Source organism: Pyrgilauda ruficollis, unplaced genomic scaffold (assembly GCF_017590135.1).
Source record: "Pyrgilauda ruficollis isolate IOZ18807 unplaced genomic scaffold, ASM1759013v1 scaffold91, whole genome shotgun sequence".
Lineage (NCBI taxonomy): Eukaryota > Metazoa > Chordata > Aves > Passeriformes > Passeridae > Pyrgilauda > Pyrgilauda ruficollis.
The window spans coordinates 1,960,211-1,978,403 of NW_024531155.1; the positions used below are offsets into that span (position 1 = coordinate 1,960,211).

General features: G+C 39.8%; 1 protein-coding gene across 1 annotated transcript in view; it reads right to left on the bottom strand.

Annotated features, from left to right (window-relative positions):
- PTPN13 (protein tyrosine phosphatase non-receptor type 13) overlaps positions 1-17,764 on the bottom strand; it is a 112,393-nt gene extending 94,629 nt beyond the window's left edge. Inside the window, exon 1 of the mRNA XM_041489254.1 lies at positions 17,638-17,764. The gene's annotated coding sequence lies outside the window, so the exon portion shown is untranslated. The remainder of the gene's footprint in view (positions 1-17,637) is intronic.
- Between the last annotated feature and the right edge of the window lie 429 nt (positions 17,765-18,193).

Consider the following 18,193-nt stretch of genomic DNA (forward strand, 5'->3'; position numbering starts at 1 on the left):
AAACCCTTCTGATGACCTGAAATAACCAGAAGCAAAAAGGCATCTTGCTACAGGATGGAGTGATGACGTGCTGTCTATCAGACAAAAGGCAACAAAAATGGCACCTCCAGCTTTAGTCCAGCAGTTATTCCATTGTTGCATTGGAGAGCCACGCATTCCTCACATACTGTGAAAAGGTCATGACTGAAGTCTGTCCTTACTCACTCAGCTCTCAGCACAGCTGAAGAGGGAATGAAAGCTTTTGTCAGGGGAGCAGAAATAGTAGCAGGCACCTGATTTAAATGTCATGGAGCCACTGGAAAGCATTATTCTAAGTCCGTAAGTACTGCTTCCCACCATCTGTGCCATTCTAAAGCTGTCTACAAATGAAACACGGGCCCTGGTGAGCAAATGAAGGAAGTAGTGATAATTACTTAGTACAGTAACTGCTTTTTCATTCAGTACATTATTTTATAACTATATTATGGTATTATTCATAACCAGTTCCCAATGTTTGAGAAGAGTAATGCTCAAATATTTAACACCAAAATATAAATTGCCACAGACAAGAAATTCAGGGACTCTACCAATAAGTTTCACTAATGGATCAACTTACTTTAGAGTAGATTTTTAAAAGCTTAGCTTAGGGCCTCTCCATGATAATGAAGTGATAACTTTTACTACATCAATCAAATTCGCTAGTTCCAAAGGGCTCAGATTCTGTCAGAATCCTTTCAGTCTCAGTAACAGAGAATGATATCTTCCTTTAAACATGCCTCTTCTTGGGAAGGCAGTCCCCTTGCAGTAATGTAATAATCAGTGTCATGAAGGCAGCGCAACTGGATCAGCAAAAAATTAAGCCAAGTGACTAAGAGTTCTCTGTTTTCTTGGATGTGGCACTTGAAAGCCCTTCAGATAGGTATAAAAACAGTAAGTTAATGTGCTACAATACTGGGGGGGAAGAGAAGCAGTAGCACCCACCAACCTTAGTCATAAAGAAAAGTGTTAAGTTTGCAGTATATTTGTAAATAATGTAGAAGTCAACATACTCTTAAGAAGTGTAAAGACTGACCCTACCATATGTTATTTCAAAGCCTGACTTTAATTCTATATATCCACATCCAATCCTTCCACAAATGGCTTTTTAGGCTGTTGATTAAACTGCATGGTTCACTTGGGTTTTGAGATTTCTTCCTTTAATGGGAGAAAGGTGGATCTGAGCAAAACAATCTTTGTCAGCCTCATATATTTGACTATCAGACATTTTGAAAAAAGACATTAGCATAAAATATGGCACTATGGCATACCTAAGCAGTTTTTCCATAGTTAAAAATGACCTCATGTATGGTACTAGTAAAGAATGCAATGGATTCAGGAATAAGGTTTGTGTTCTTCATTTGAAAGCAGCATCCTTACACACTCACAAGAAGAAAGAGAGCTGCTGACTTGTGTACTCAACCAGAAAAAAACCTCTGGTATTCAGAGGACAGTTCATACTAAAAGCCACCTCATGTCCTGCCTGGAAAGGAAATAATATTCGATAATGCAGATAAAACTGTGTGAATAACAGAATGAAGTTTGAATGACACCTACCTGCACCTGATTCCTCCAGCAGTGCTTCTCCTCAGGTGCATACAGGTAAAGAAGCTGCACTCCTACAACACCAGGATTTTTTTGTTTAAGCACACATTCAGTCTGAGAGCTGACAAACTTCCACATGGATCACCCCACTTACCATATTTCTACTAAACTGCACTTGCATGTTTGTGTGGGTTTTGCCATGAAAATTTAAAAAAAAATCCCAACCAATTTAAAAGTTACTACCCAGCCAGCATCCTCTCCAGCTACTCGGTTCTTACTAATACTCCAATATTTTTAATGGCTCCCAATGACTTTCTTACCCAATGCCCTAAGCTGAACTACATCCTCACACACTTTTTTTCTGCCTGTAACTTGGTGGAAATAGTTGATGAGTCCAAATAATTACTGATGGAGAAAGATCATCTGGAGAGTCTACTATGCACTAAGTCTTCAGTCTTTGATGCTCAAAGAAGTAATATTCCCAGCTCCTGGAAAATTTAGATTTCCTAAAGCAATTATATATGCTCTACAACACAGAAGTTGCAGCAGAAAAAAAAAAAAAAAAAAGTGTTGCCTTCTCAGACAGTTATGATTTCTCAGGTTCATTTCTGGGAAAAAAAATTTAAAAAAGATATGGCATAAGGAACAGAACATTACAAGGTCTGCAGATAGATAACACCATGGATATCTTATCTGTGAACTCACCTGTCTGAGACTAAAGCTATTATTCACACAAGTGATGACTAATTATTATTGTGAAAGTCTGAATTTGTAGCCTGAAAAACAGACAAGATGGAACAAAGGCCTACATTTCAGCTGTCAAGAACAGTACGCACAAGAAAATCTGTGTCTCTAGGACCAAAGCATAAGCTGAGAGATTCTTGCTCTGCTTTCCTGTAAGTTGAAATAAATGCTAATTCAAGCACAATAGCAAATATCAAGTCTCATTCAAAGAGTACTGCTCTGTAACAGAAGAAAAAAAAGTAATTTTGCTCTCAGAGAGCCTCTCTATTCAGACATGGTAGTACAAGGTGTGAGATTTACACTTTTTATATGCATGAAAATACAATTTAAAATGTCTGTGATATGCTATCCTCCTATTAGGTGTGAAAACATTTACAAAGATTTAAGCAGGGGGAATCAGTGACTAATCTTACAAAAGCAACTTCATACACTTCCAACTGAGAAGCATAACTGACAATACCCTGGTGCCTCATCAGGAAATACAAACTCTCCAAGGGAATTGCAGAGATGTGAACAGGCAGCTGGCTGGATTTGACTTGTCCATGCTGCTTCAAATGAAGGAAAGATGATCCTAAGGAAATGAGAAGCACTGGCAAATGCCACTACATATCTGGCTCGCTGCACTTTGTCAGCCTTCAGGAAGGATGTGCTTTTGACAGTGCCCACTCATGTTGAGAAGAGTGTGTGCATGTCCCCACATTGGCATGTGTGTTTATCTATATAAAATGTGTGGGTGCATGCATATGCTTCATAGAGGCCAAATATTTCACTTTTGTATTAAGTTTCTGCTGAAGGACAAGAGAAAAGACCTGAAGGACAAAGAGAGTTACAAATGGGCAGGAACACTGATCTATTTTGAGAAGCCAACATGAACTACCTGAAAGCCTTGTTAGAGGGTCCCTAAAGCCTATTAAAGGTTTTGGCCAAGGAAGATTTAAATAAGATTCTGTAAGCATTTGGAAAAACAGATTTGATACCAGCAGATGGGCTGCAACTCTAGTAAGAGACCTCCATCTGTCCAGAAACTAGCTCTTCACTCTACACACACACACAGTATTGCAAGTGCAGCACCAGAGAGTCTTACAGGTAGAATAATTTCCTGCAAAGAACTTCATAAGCATCCATCATCTATAAAAACCCCTGTCCTCATAAGAGACTTCACAGCACTTCCTTTTCTTCATAAACAAGTCATTTTCTGGAAAAAAAAAAAAATCCAGTCAACTGCTATTTCTTGAAAGCACTTAATTGCTGTTCAAGTGATAGGAAAGATATTTGCCTTTCAGTGATGCTGAGCTGAAGAGCAGACTGCTGGAAATTGTCCTTGAACAGGATATAGGTCAGTTTTTCCCCCAGTAGCTGAGAATCTGTCTGTGTAATGTAATTCAGGTGACCTACCAATAAGGTCCAACATGTCCTATATGAAACAGTATGTGGTTAAACCATAATACAGAAGATACCAGACCTCTGAGTTAAATGCACACTGTGCAAACATGGAGATCTCTTCTTGCTTGTCCCACAGGAACTGTTTCCACCCTCAGAAGGTGATAATTTCTCCTCTCAGACTGCAGATCCCTTCTTTCTCCACTTCCTTCCATACTCAAGCATACAGAAATGAATTTAAGACTAAAGCTGTGCTTAGTCTCTGCATATACACTCCCAATCAGTAACCAATTTACATGGCACTTAGAAGTCTGAGAGTGAGCAGAAAATATGCTGTATACTCTTCCATGCTGGGAAACAGACCCACTGCCCAGAAAATGGAAGACAAGCTTTACATGAAGGATATTATTCCCTACAGGCTCATTATAGGATTTCCTTAAATTCTCAATTTCCTGCTGCTGGTGATTTCATATTTCAGTACTTCCAAAGTTCTTTGACTGCTCTGTTAAATATATTATTATCAGGGTCTTTAAGCATATTACCCACAGCCATCTTGCAAATACTGAAAAAAATTGACTTTAAAGGCAGATTTGCTTTATCCAACCATCCATAGCTGATCCATTTCCTGCAACTAATAGTGTACATCAAAATTTACCTATTTTTCACCCACTCAACTCTTTAGATGTGGTATACACCAAGTACTGAGAACAGTATGGTTTGTGTGACACCTACTTAGCAGCATGTCTAGAGACAGCCATCAGTTCAAAGATTCCACATAAAACATGAAGATTTTTGGTCATGGAAACTTGCTTTTCAAATGAGCTCTTTATGGAGGCCAAAACCTTCCCGAGCAGCTTATACTGTCTAGTTTAAATCCTGCAATTAGGAGCTTTTAGCTCCAGATTAATTAGTAGACAAAGCCACTTCAAGATTTGGAATGACTATGGTTAGGAAATCATGATCTTCCTTCAAAACATGAGTTGACACAGCACATATGCCTTTGTGCCAAAATCATATGAGTTAATCAGAACCTGACCAGTTAACTCGAGTCCCTCAGCCTTCCACTCTGCTACCCACACTTAAGAAAAATATATAATTATATACTGCATGATTCAGTACGTGTTTACAACTGAACAATTGTTAAATTGACTATACTGCCCCTTGAACAAATTTCTAACACACACCCAATTTATGATTCATCTTAAATTCAGTGGTTATGCATGATTTATTCAGTCCTACAGACACGATATTCTCCATGGCTTAGCTGCCCTCAAAGGTGGTGTGATTATTAGCCCTTTTCCTGTTAGGTGGGAAAACTTGGCATTTCTCTTTCACAAGAGATTCACCTACTTGCTATTTCTGCCCAGCTTCAAATGCTTACCAAGTTTATGGTTTCTGAGCCAACAAAGTGAACAGGATTTGGAGTGTAGAGAAAGATTCTCACCACAAAGAACAAAAGTCTCAATATCATTTGACAGCAGCATGAAAAACCTGCAAGAGTGATTTCTACAACTCCTCAGCAGACCTTCCAGACAAAACAGACTGCCTGATCTATAGCAAAGACAGCTAGTCAGTGATGTAACAGATTTGACTGAGCTTCATACACCAGAATGGACAAAGAACACTATCTGCACTCCATAATGTTTTGGTACTTGGACAGATTGCAGGACAAAACAAGCTACAGAAGATGGCATTGCCAAAGAAACAGGAAAAACAAGGCAGCAGCACCTCCTCCCATGACATAATACCAAGCCTGCTATCACCAAAAAAACCCCAGAGTTCTGGGAAGTTTTGCTTTGTCTGGATGATAAACATTCCTATTAGAAGGACAAAAATCCATATTACAGCCTTGGGCTGCATAACAAAGTCAAACTAGGAGAAACTTTTCCTCTACAGGCCTAGAAACTGAGAAGGAAGTGATTCACAGCATCATCCTTCTTTTCTTTTCTTTGAAGAACATTCCTACAAATAGCAATGGAAAGTTAGTGAGATTGAGGACATACACAGGTACTGCCCATGTACAAATGATATTTGCTGTATTGGAACAGAACCAAGCAGAAGGTCACATTAATCTCTGAAGCCATTGCCCAGAGAAGGATTAAGTGAAAGGAGAATAGAAGGATAATATAACAGCAATCCTTGAATCTTTAATTCATACAACTGGCCCAAAGGGAGTTAGACCAGTTAAAGAATGCATCAAACCTTGCGCCTTCACAATCAGTTTGATGTTACTGTGTACCACAGTTTAACTCTGTAACTGTTACTGCATGGAGACCCAAGAAAACAGTAACTACAACTGCCTAAAGTAAACAGAAAAACCTGATACCAAAAAAAAAAAAAAATCCTCCTTTCAAAACATTAAAGCTCAAGCCTTACATAATCTAGTCTGCATACAATATACCAATTTTCATCCTTTCCATGCATGTCTAGAACTTTGACAACAATCCAAATTTTATTCCAGTCCTGAATTTAGTATTTCCATTTTATTCTTGCAAAATTAAAAAAATTAGTATATTATTTAAAAAGTATTATTTACATTTTCGGTATACAAATGGAATTAACTCCTAGGAGAAAATTCAGCTTCTATGAAAAAATTTTCACAAATGTGTGAAAAAACATGTGCTGAACCTCTTCAACTCCCATTTCTATCTTTCATTGCCAACTAAACACTTTGCAGATTATTCATTGATACATTCCATAGAAAATTCATAAATGCAACACTTAAAAAACACCACTTGGACAGTAGTCTGAAACAGATTTCAAAACTTTGAAATGTTTTACCAATAGTTTCAAAACATCCTCCCATAAACTTTGCTTACAAAATACTGAATTTGAATGAGAGTTTATCAAACTGGACCAGTTGTACTGGTTTACCTCAAGTTGCATACACACTTAACCTGAGAAAAAGCAGTAGCAGCAATCAATGAGAAGCATCAAGTGTTCACTGCTTACAGAAACACCCAATTTGGTATTAGTGTAAAGAGGCAAGGAGGAAATAAAAAAAGGAGGGGTGGAACAAAATTTACAGTCTTGAGATGGAAATCTTAGAGACGGGAAAATGTATTATCTCAGTCTGCAGTGGGAAGTTATCCATGGATTCCTCACTGTGCACAAAAGCTGGAACCAAGACTTCATCAGAGAGCTGAGAGAGAAGAACAGACAGGCTGCTTTAGTCAACGAAGAAATACCCAGCTTAAGACAAAGGGGCAGTCAGGAACATTAGAAGCTTTCACACAAGAAAAACAAATTGAAAAATCATTATAGATACCAAGCCTTGCTGGAAAAATTAAGGGATTCAGTGGACCATTACTAATCAATTACAGAGGAAATGTAATTTTTCCTCAAAAAATTGCTTTACCACTTGGTTTTACACTACAGATCCTTTTTCATCCATGTATCTAGACAGTGAATATTAACCCAGTTATTCAGGGGGAAACAAATGTATAGAACCATTCACAGCCTGCTTTTTAAAAGGTATAGATTAAAATTTTGAGCTTCGGCAAAAAAAATTAACTGAAGACAGCTGGCATTAACCCAGATTTTGCTTCCTACCATGCTGATGAGTGACTTCTCCCATTTTCTAAGGATCTTTTACAATAATTACTTGTATAGATGTTGCTGTCAAGTTTCACCCTTGATTTTACACCATCAGTCTACAAAAAGGTAATAAAAAACCCCAATTTCTCCCATTGGCAGATGGGAGTGGGGAAAAAAGGAAGGTGAAGGAAACCCAAACTTTCCTGACCCAGAAGTCACACACAATTTACAGCTGCTCTATATACCCAGGTGCCTGCTGGTGACTAAGTAGAGCTTTTTTCACACAGCAAAATCTGAATTCCACAAATTCTTTGAAAAAAAGTTGGAAGACTTTATACTCTGAGGTTCCAAAAAGCAATTGCTCTTTTTAGATGCATATTTACTTCTTGGCACAAACTTTGTCTTGTTTGTTGCTAGTTTTTTTCTAACTGGCATTTATAGCCTATCACTGAAAATACATCATAAGACTTGAAATTAATGTTGTCTACATAAATATATATATATATAAACCTATTAAAGTCTAGACAGGCAATAGTTTCTCTTCCATTTCTCCAAAACCACTGAAGAGGGAAGCAGAACAAACAGATTTTGCATCAGCAGCAGACTTCCCAACCAGCAGTTCATATTACATTGAAAAGTTAAATTCTGTGATCTTCAGCTCTTTAATATTCTCAAAGCAAAGACAATGGGTGGGACAGAATCGGTGATAATTAATATGTATACCAAAGAGTTCAGTTAATGTGAAAGTACAAAAATATTTCCTAAAACATTGCAAACTATATTCTGCACTGTGCAAGCACCAGGGAAATTTCCACATATCACATTAAATTCAATTTGCTGATTCTATTCTGCTCACTAATACTGAGCAGTTGAAGACACAAATTCCTTCAGTGTCTGACAACATCACAAAACTATGGGCTTTGTACTGAAAAATGCTCTGTTCAACTACTCTGTGCAAGGCCCAAGAGCACACACAGCACACATGGTAATATCAACAGAGCACAAGAATCTGATGTTGAGGGAATCAAGAACAAAAAAATGCCTCTTACACAGCATGTCCTTCCCTTCTTAAATAATATGTTTCTCATCTGTAAAAGGAATCCAATTATTTATGTCTCCACAAGTTGGTTTTTGTTGCACTTTTCATGTGATGTCATTTAAAATGACAGTTTACTTACATATTTTACCATTTTACCTAGCAGTATATTTCACTTGCCTAAAACTTTTGTTTTAGTTCAACAACTAAAACTACAACCTAAACTGTGATATCACCGAAGAGTTGCTGTCTTTTTCTCCTCTCTTCCTGAGCAGCTATTTTTACTCTAGAGTCACATGCATGAAAATTAATTCCCCTGATAACTTGACCATCCATCATTTAAACCCTCCTTAAGCAATCTGAACAAAAGGGAATACAGATTCCAAGAGACAAAGGATGAAACAGCCAGGAAGGAACTGCAGCTGGAACCAGACAGCTGTTCTCTGAACATCAAGTCAAGCCCATGTGGACACACAAGAGCTTCAGAGGCAGATCACAAAAGGTTTCTTATTAAGCTTTTGGCCTTTTTTTTTTTTTTTTTTTAAGAGTTTAAATAAGTTCTCAGTTTGGAAGAGCTTCCCATTTCTGTGGTTTCAGAAACTTCAGCAATGTTTAATACAAGAAGTACTAAACTGGATCAGGCCAGCTCTCCCATCCCCTTTCCTGGCAATCACCAGTTTATTGAGTTCCTGAGCTCAAGCTTCACAGTCAAATCTAATAGTCACTAATGGTCTCTGTTCTGTTAACTTCTCTAATCCCCTTCGGAGCACATTTACACTTTCTCTCCACATGACATTTTGTTCCAGTAACACAGCTGCAATTAAGTGGTTCACAAAGAGTATTTTCTTTTGTTTGCTGTAAGACAGAAACTTGCTTCTCAAATTTCACTAGAAAAGAACATGCTAAAGGTCTTGAAGGGCCCAGTCACGCCTCAAAGTTGCCTGACTTTTACTAAGTACCAGTAAATGTCTGCAGCTATCAAAAAGAACAGAAAATGGTTTCTTCTAACAAAAGCAATAAATCTTCCAGCATACTAAATATTTTCTCTTCTTAAGGTATTGCATGGATATAAAATTTCAAAACTATTATAAAACAATTTTTAAGATTTTCTTTAGTATTTTGTGAAAAAACAACAAAAACCCAGCTTAAAGTTTTCTTCCTTTACACACCATATTCCTCAAATACACAGAGGATACAGCTGAATCAGAGACCAAGGAAAAACAGAAAAATTATTCTTACCAAATTAATTCTTACCAAAACTGTTTGCCAACAGATTGAAACAAACTAATGTGCTACAATAGTATCAGAAAACCTCTAAAAACAAGAGTAGTTTAAAAAAAAAAAAGACAATTTTTATAATGCAACACCCAAGTCTTGTGCCAGTCATGGTGAGCACACACATTTTAAATTGACATAAAGGAGCTTTACCCAGCTATTTCAGTAATTCAGTTCTACGCGTTAGCCCATGTGCTTAAAGCTCCAGGCTGATTTGGCTGTTCCACACATGTGATAACCTAACTGCAAAGCCACTCAATAAATGAGTCTATATTTCTGATGAAACAAACTTTCAGCACTGCCAGCTAGCAAATCTTTTATAATCAAATAATATTTAAATTCTTTATTAAGGTCATTCAAGGGATTCAATGACAGGGCACACTGAAAAAGAAGCTGTTCAAAATTTAAGGTTCTTTACTATTAGCTTGATTGCTAAGCATTGTCAGATTATAGCATCAGAAGAAACCTCTTTCAGGAAATCTGAGTCTAAAGTTGTGGGGTTCCTCAAAAACTTATAGTGTGTATTTCTTGCAAATCTTATTAAATAGATCACTGTAGCAAGACTTCCCAGACAAACTTCTGATTTTCAGAGTCTGAACAACCCTACAAATAAAAAGGAGTAAGAAGATAAATAGTTCTAAAAAACCTAAAAAAAAAGAAAAAACCAAGAAAACAGACAAATAAAAAAACACAAGATAGAAATCAGGTAATTATTAACCCTTGAAGACCTTAAAAATAACCAGTAAGCTGGGAACATCAAAAAGTACAGGCAGCTACGAAGGTCTGAAAACTCATCCCAATCTTTATGAGGAAGAAACCTCAGCTCACAGAAGCCTCCACCACCAGCACATAAGGACATTCTTGCAAAGCCCATAAATCTGAACTAGAGGGAACTGAAGGTGTCCCATCACATCTTGAATGAGCCCAACCCTTTATTTCTGCCCCCATTTCTTTACCCCACCTTCCTTTTGTTCCAGCCTGTGTGTTCCTCCAAAAGATAATGGTTTTCTAACAGTTTTCCCAAGCTAGACCTTCTAGGTCAAAATTTTCCAGATGCTTTACAGGTACTCGTGCTACCTTGTAAAATAATTTCTTCCTTTTTCAGACACAAGCCATTTGACAGCCCACAACTGCTCCTCTTGTACAGAGCACTGGTAATTTATTGACATACAGACATATGCTGCATGGTCTACTGCTATGTTATGTATCAATAAGGATGTCAATGGCATTTGCACTCCACTTTCATCCCACTCAAATTTCCAGTGAAGTTAGTAGTGGGAGCCTCATCATTCTTCAGGGTGTATCAATTCAGATGCCCACCATAAATGTCAAAGTTATTTTCAGGGAAAAATATAATCAAAATTTAAGTTTTCCCTAGACTGCAACATTTTTTTCCTAATATTTCAGTGGATTCATTAGCTGTGCTATTATTTTTTTTACAGTTTTCTAACACTAATTAATAAGCTGAATGTTTGTTCAGGTGTTTCTGAAGCTCTGTCTCTAATGGTTAAGAGGAAGGCCCTTCAGGTAGGTGCAAGGCACTGGTCTAAGAAGACAAAAGATGATTGAAGATACATGAAAATTCTAAAATACAGAGTCTATGAAGGCTGGACAGAATCTCTTTCCTCCTAGAAACCTACCCAAGATAAATCCTTGATTAAAAAGTGCACAGGGAGCTTATTAATAAATAAATCTCTGCATAATGCATGCATACAGGCAGTACTCTCTTATGTCCTAAATGTCAAATTAATGTGAAGAAGTCCAATTAAGAGACTTACAGAAATTTAAAGCAAACTGGCTTCAGAAGAACAAACAGAAAATGCACCTCAATCACTGAAAAACAGTTAAAACACACTAGGGCACTTGAAAGACGTACCATAACAAATCCTCTGAAGGATAAACCAGTACTTGTCACCTGTTGAAGTATCCCATTTAAGGAAGTTCCACACAGTCTTTAATTAGGCTGCTGGAAGCAGCCTAATTAAACTTAACCACACAATTGTCCAGTCAGTGACACATACTACAGAGATGTCTCTGGAAGCTCCATGTGTGCTGTTCCTCACTGATGTTAAAAAGCAAAGCATAAAAGCAGCACTTGGACCATCCTATCGACCATTTGCTTGCCTGGGATTCAAACTCCCAAGTTAATTCATTGAAGGCAAATACAGCTTTTGCACTTGGCTTGAGAAAAGAGAGCTATTATTCCACTGGTCATAATCCTAAGCACTAGGAGGGGATTTTCTGACTTTACAGTAAAGGTACTAAAAGGCAAAACTGCTCCATTTCCCTTCTCTAACTTTTCTCTGTTGAAACACTAAAATCTGTGAAGAGAGAAATGGGTAAAATCAGTAATAACATAATGCTGGCTCTTGATAAATACTCAGCAAGATATTTTACAGCACTGATACCCTGATAAGCAAACTAGGTAGAAAAGTTAAACTATCTATGTATGACATGGTTAAATATCCACATGCTTCATTTTTTCACCCCTCTATTGCTTAAGGCAATATCCAAGTCCAAATCTATCACCATTTAAACCAAGTATGACTTTGCCAGGAAGTATAACTATTTCTAACAACTGCAGTTTCAGACTTTAATTTAGCTCTGTCTTTAGTAATTTATTTCATTTCTTAAAATAACAATATATAGAAGTGGTTAGCAGAAAAAAATCAACAGTCCCAACAAGAAAGATGGAACACATTTCAACACTAAATAAGGTTGTTTACAAGTTTGAAATTTTGTAGTTAATATTTCAACAACAATGTTCTACAGGGAGAAACAGACAAGGTTTTATGAGTCAAGTCCCATTACCTTTCCCTGGTGACCCTAAGAAAGCCCTGGAACCACGTGTGTCACAGGTTTACTGGGCTGGGTTTTTATGCCCTCCATTGAGCCATTCATGTCTACCTGAAAACTGGAAAAAACACAGTGCAATATGCCTATGCTAATGAAATGCTGAAGAAATTAATATTAGACGGGAAAAATCCTTATCTGAAGCATAAAATTAATCACTGGGAACCAATTCCCCTGTGCAAACAAGGAGCTACAACCTAGAGTGTCTATACCCCTAGAGATTATGAGATAAACCCTGTTCTGTCTGTACTCAGCAATAACTTAGAAAACCTTTGCACTCAGTTCCTTGGAGTATTTTTCTCTAACCTTCTAACAGGTTTTCTAAACCTTCTCTTTCTTTCTAAACCTTCTCTAACAGGTTATGAGATTCTGCCCACTACATGACTAGAACACTTGCTGCAACAGGAATAAAAGTAAAGACAGACTATAGAATGGACATGAGATTCAGAGAAGCTTCCACTTCCAAGCATGCAATTTTACCACAAAAATTATTTACATTAACGAATCTTTATGCCTTTCAATGCAAATTCTGAAACAGCATTTAAGTCAACAAAAAAATGCAACAATTTCAACAACAGTGGCATAATTGTGCTACTGCAAGAACTAGTATTTATTGTCAGTTTCATACAGCACACAGCATGGTGCTAAGATTCCAAAACACAAGGATATCCTGGAGAGTGCCTGGAAGATTACTGTCATCTGCCTGCCAGAAGACATCAGCTGCACCTGTATGCATATACAGATGTAGCCAAAAAAGCTTTAACAGCTGCTGTCAAACTGTATGTGAAACACACTTATGTGAAACACACAAGAACCTGGTATTTCCATTGATTTATCCAGCTTTCACTACAACGAAAAGCACATCAAAAAATCAGGAATTTGTATGCTCTAACAGCCTCAAGAAAAGTCACCCATAAAGACTTCCAGCTCCAGATCTAAATAAACCAGACTTCAGATACACAATTTCCAATGTACCTCTCTGCACATGCCTGAAGCCAAGTATCCACACTACATACAATTACTCAGAGAAGATGTCAACACCACATGAAAGCCATTTTCAGATTCACTTTCAAAAATTTCAGCCAGCTCTATAGAATGCTCCTGCCCATATTTCTCCCACAGATACAGACAAATGCTCTTCAGGAAGACAACCTCCAAGAAACACATGCACACAAAAAAATGTAGCCAGAGTTGGATTAAAAAAACCCCATGATATCCCAGAAAACCATGTCCTTCTGCTGACAAGGCAGAAGCACACAGAAATTGAAAGTCTGCTAAAAAAGCAATGTTTTTGAGAGCATCAGATTAGTTCATGAAGAAGTTTGTGTTCAGTTCAAACTTGTGCACTTAAATTTTCATCATTTTTAGGTCAGTCAGTTCTTCTCCCTGAGCTTTAATTTCAGCTGCAAAACAGGAGATAAAGCTTTTGTCTCTTTTCCAAGTGCCCCATTTCACCAAATTTAATGACCAGTTGTTTGAAGCAGAAACCAGGAGCTAACACAGCAGCTAGTCCTAAATCTGACATTAATTACCTTACCACCTGCAAATCCTTAATAGTACTCAACATCCTGTAAAACTACAGTATTCCCTATAAACACCACCAATCAAAAATCAGCAGTTTTAATACCAGGTCTCCCTTAATTCTTGACACAATACTTGCAGACATTTCTGTGGCATATTAAATTTACACATAAAAGATAAAGGACAGATGAAACCCTGAGAACAAAGCCTTCCCACGTCTGTTATTCTTTCTACAGTGTCACAACTGGAGCAGATCTCTATCCTAACCAATTGGATTTCAAATTCACAGGGCATATCATTGTCCCAAGGCAACCTACCCAATTAATTACCTTTTATGAAAGCATTTTAATAGATAATGATGCACAAAGAATATGCCTGGTTCCTGACCAGGTATTTAAGTGGCAGAGGAGAAAGAGAAGCCCAGATGAAATAAAAACGGCACCAAAGAGTCGCCTTGTGCCCTTCCCATCTGTAAATGCCAGCTTCCTTCTCTGTCCTTGAGGAGGAGGTGGGGCTGGGAAACACTTCTTTCAGAAGTTCCACCCTTCTTTACAGATGCACAGATTTCATTAATAGTTAACTGGCGACATACAACATTAACTTACCCTGGTATTCACAGCTTTCCATCCATGCTTATCCCATGGGAAGCGACAGCTTGGGACAACTGCTTACCAATATTTTCTGCACCATGACACCCTACACCAGGACTTGCTTTCCAATCTTTTACTCTCACTGACTAGCTCATTTTGAAACAGTAAAATTCCAGTCAAATTTTTCTGTAAGCAAAGGGAAAAAAAGTGACAGACTGTTGAGCTGATAACCAACACTCCTTCCAAAAATGCAGCAATATTTAATGTTCTTAGGTTTAACAAACTACTTGCAAAATCACTTTGAGTTTCACCATCGATGGACTAAAGGTTCTAGGCCTGTCACGCAAGTAAACTGGAAAGCCCTTCCAAAGAAAATAATTCCTCCTAAAGAGCGGACCTTACTCTTGTCCAGGTTCATAAGTCTTCACAGGTGTTCTGGAACAACCACTACAGAGGCTCTTGAGTGCAACGTGTCCTTCACTGTGAAGAGCTTTGAACAAGAGCATGTCAATATTAACAAGGCCCTCTGGGCCATAATGTCGTGTATTTCAACATATAAATATCTGAAGCCCTTTAAGTATGGCAGCATTCAGAGACCTCAGTGATAAAGAAGAGCTTTGTGAAACTGACAGGCACTTCAACAATAAACTCCATTTAAGAGTCTGCCCAGTCTCATTTTATCTAATTACTTACCTCCCTTGCAGGAATAGCATGCTATTAAGGTTTGCTGATTAAGATTTGAAGCCACTTTGAAGATTTATTGTACCATACAACCACTAATTATTATTGTTCATACCTACATTTGGTTGGGAGAAAAATAGCTATGTGCTAAATAATTCCTGTTTCAGATGTAAAAATAAAAATATTTGCCCTGCTGTGCTCTTTAAGAAGTGAACAGCTGAAAGACTGCATTTTTATTTTCAGGCCGTCTCTGTGATAGTGAGTCTGTATGAACCATGTTGCTGAAAAAAATCCCACCATAAAGGAAAAAAAAAGCAAAGACACTACAACTTCCTGCCACCAGAACAGGTAACATTTATGCCCTGGTAGCTTCCCAGTCTCAGGAATGCAATCTCCTCCCTTTCCTAGACTTCTTCACTGCTTCCCTTCAAGGCACTGAAAATGCCAATGCTTCTCACAAGTTACAATGCTATGCACAAGGTATCACTGGTCATGACCAGTCACAGTGGTTATTTGCCACTCATCCACACAGTCCATTTTTACTTTCAAAGGCCTCTGAAGCTGTAAACAGACTATTGGGTCACATCCTTTCACCAGGCTCTGTTATCCTGCTGAAAATACACGCACTGTACTCACTTATGCTTTAACATTCTGCCCAATCTTTTCATCCACTCAAATGTCCTTGAGCCTGGGGTTCTCACAGCCTTCAATTCCACTCAACAACAGTCGTGGAATTAAGAGGGTTTTTTTTTTTTAAATTAAGCTGTCAGAACAACATCTTGTGATACAGACTGTCTCCTTTTACATCTGGTATATTTCAAAGTGTTTACCTTCAACTTAAAAAAAACCCCAAACAACCACACTCTGATTAGGAAAAAATCAATATAAAAACCCAGATCTAAATGAGGTTCTTTTTTTTACCATGCACAGCAAAAGAAAAAAAAAAGTCCCATTATGGAAGGAATACATTATGTGCCTTTCCACTCACCAAACAGGGTTGTTAGGTTAAAAATTAGTAATAAAGTACCTTTAAAGGTTATAGTGTATATTTTTCTCTTTCTTGTTATAATTTTCTTCTTTCCTTAAATTACTGCTTAAATTCTAGAACTGTTCATGGAAAGAACAGCAGATGTGTTTCACTTGGAGTGTCTTTTTTTTACCTGCTACATGTGAAAGCTGAACAGATATGTCCAATTGATAGCACTAGGAGTGGTAGCAAATTCTGTTGTAATTGCACCACCAAAAGATCCTCTGACTAGATTTACTCTTTCCTCATCAGTATTTCTTGCACAAGACCCAAACTGTTTGTTTTCTCATTTGTACCTCTATGGTGGCTGATTCTAACTCTTGCAGAAATGTCTTTAGATCCTGTTTCTGGCCATCCAAAGACAGACTTGCACAGGCGACAGTCAGTCAGCGGCCTGATGCTCTGATGTGAACAGCGACAACAGTCCTGCTCTGGAATGGGCACTAAATGTCATCATTTCACCAACCTGAGCCCAAACTAATGACCCTGGAGTCATGACACCTTGGAATACATATATATATATATATATATATATATATATAATATTCAATGACAGCTTTCTCACATGAGGTTCTACCCTCAGGAAAACGTCTGTGCATTCTGACCCAGTTTCACTGCACAGTTTCACAAAACACGTCCTCTTCCCTGAAAAGGTTTCAGGAACTGATCACGGTTACTGCCCCAGCTAGTTCCACATGCAAAGACTTTCATATTCCCTTCTCCAAAACTCACACCTTAATAAGATGGCTAGACACAGATTACCTGCAACCAACCTTACAGTTTCCATGTCCTACATTTACTTCTGATCCTACCTACAAAACCAAACCGGTTCCCAAATGTTTCCCCAGTAAACAGGAGGGGTACGGAACAGCTCCTGGCGGTTCCATATGAAGTCACTGCCTTTGTTGTTTTAAACATGCAATTTAAAGAGAATGACACAATCTAGAATATGAGAGAGATTATCCTGCGGTCTGCGGAGGTGTCGATTGCTAGCAGATAAAAAGCCAATGAAACCTACGCTATTTCTCATCACCGGCCAACAGATTTATCCTTCATTTCTGCTCCTCCAAAAACGTTAATGAGGAAGAAGTTTCCTCTCTGTTAACAAGTCCGAGGGCCGCGGGGGCTGCTTTGTTTGGTTGGCGCAGGCAAACCCAAGCCCATCTCGGCCGGCAGAGCGTGTCCCGCTGCTGCCGAGCGCCCAGCCCGACCCCACGGGACCCGGGCTGCAAGTCCCGGTGGGAGCACCACCATCCCCCGCCGCCGCGTGCGGCCTTTCTTCACCTCTCCCACACCCCGACGGCCCCGCCGCGATCCGAGAACCAAAGCCCACCGGCTCGCACGCCCACCGGCGGCCATCCCTCCGGGAGAGCCCGGCTCGGCGGAGGCGGCCGGGATGGCTGCCCCGCTCGGAGCGGCAGCCGCGCACCTACCGCCGCTCTAGAGCCGCCGTCCGCGCTCGCAGGGCGGCGACGGAGCCGAGCAGCGCGGAGCTTCGCCCGGAGCGGCCGCGCAGGGCTGCGCTGCGAGCGCGGAGCAGCATCTCCGCCCTGCCGGCCGCCAGACCCGGCACGGAGAGGGCGGGAGCGGCGGCGCTCCCCGCCCCGCGGCTCCCTCCTTCCCTCCGCATTCCCTCGCTCCCGCTGTGCGCGGCCGGCCCGCAGCCGCCCCTGCCGGAGCCCCGGTACCTGCGGGTACGCACCGCGGCCGCCCGGCCCCGCCGGCCCGGCGCTCCCGCTGCCCGCTCCGCTCCTCCGGTCGCTGCCCCTCGGGGCCGCCAGCAGCGCGGCGAGGCGGGCGAGCACCGCCCCCCGCCCCCGAGCGCCGCGCCTTCCTCCCCTCCCTCCCTCTGTCTCCCTGCTCCGCGCTCTCTCTCCCTTTCCCTCCCGCCCCCGGGGCGGCGGGGAAGATGCTGACACACGCCCGGCCCCGCCCGCTCCCTCCGCGCCCCGACCGGCCCCGGCCCCGGCCCCTTCCCGCCCTCAGGGT